We start from the raw sequence: 1,277 nt of genomic DNA on the forward strand, positions 1-1,277 counted from the left end.
CAGAGGGTGGTACGTGTATGGAATGAGCTGCCAGAGGAAGTGGTGGAGGCTGGTACAATTGCAACATTTAAGAGGTATTTGGATGGGTATATGAATAGGAAGGGTTTAGAGGGATATGGGCCAAGTGCTGGCAAACCCAGATTAATTTCAGGTTGGCATAGGGTTTGGAGGGATATGGGCCGGGTGCTAGCAGGTGGGACTAGATTGGGTTGGGATAACTGGTCGGCATGGACGGGTTGGACCGAAGGGTCTGTTACCGTGCTGTACATCTCTGTGACTCGAATCAGCTGCATGGGCCTGCTCCTGTGAATGCATTGAGTTGAGCAGAAAGGCCAGTGGATGGCGCCATTGTACGACACAAGGGGGAAGCTGGTCCCGTTAAGCGACTGAGCTCCCTCGTGAGTTAAAAGCATCTGTCAGAGGGCAGGTCTGAGGACCTCCTCGTGGGTCTGGGGACTCCTGGGCCTGGCCAAACTGGCCATGAACAGGTCCAGACAGTGGGCCGCGGAGGGGGTCATTAGGGCCGACTGCCTGCCCCTCTGCCGCGGTTACGTCAGAGCCCGGCTGCCTCTGGAGAATGAGCACGTGGTCTCCACCAACACCCTTGAGCTGTTCAGGGAGAGGAGTTTATTATTTCCCCCTCCAAATTTATTGTGATTTAATCCCCGCCCTTCACTGTTTGATCACGCAGTATTTCCCTTCGTTGGCCACTTTGGTGTTTCCTTTCTTCCTGGTGGTGGAAATTGAATAAAAAGAGAAGAATTCTTCTTTTGAAATGCGTCTGTCAGTTGTCCTGTTGAGAGCAGCGAGCTCTGAATGGCTGTGTTTCTGAAACATTGAGTCCAATCGAGGGAAATGAGGGAGGCTGTTCCCATCAGCAGCAGGGAATGGGTAATTGGACCGGAGCGTGGGAGAGAAGGAGAATCTATTTGTTGGCACGGTGTGGCCTTGCGATCTGGGATGCGCTGCAAGAAAGGGAGCGGGCTCAATAGGAGCGGTTTGGGAAGACGTTTGGCTCACCCTAAGCCTTCTGGAGGGGCAGGTAAGGATGGGCGGTCAATGCTGGGCCCACATCCCCCCCGAGTGAGTAAAGTGGAAACCTCTGCAGCCTGCCTTCAATATCCCATTTCAAGCAAGAAGCGTGAAGAGGTCACCCTGATACTAGAGGGTCGATGTTCTACAGAGTTACACACACACTCACTCACACACTCACTCACACACTCAGACACACACACACACTCACAAACATACACACTCACACACACACTCACTCACAC

The sequence above is a fragment of the Chiloscyllium plagiosum genome, unplaced genomic scaffold (genome assembly GCF_004010195.1).
Source record: "Chiloscyllium plagiosum isolate BGI_BamShark_2017 unplaced genomic scaffold, ASM401019v2 scaf_14636, whole genome shotgun sequence".
Classification (NCBI taxonomy): Eukaryota; Metazoa; Chordata; class Chondrichthyes; order Orectolobiformes; family Hemiscylliidae; genus Chiloscyllium; species Chiloscyllium plagiosum.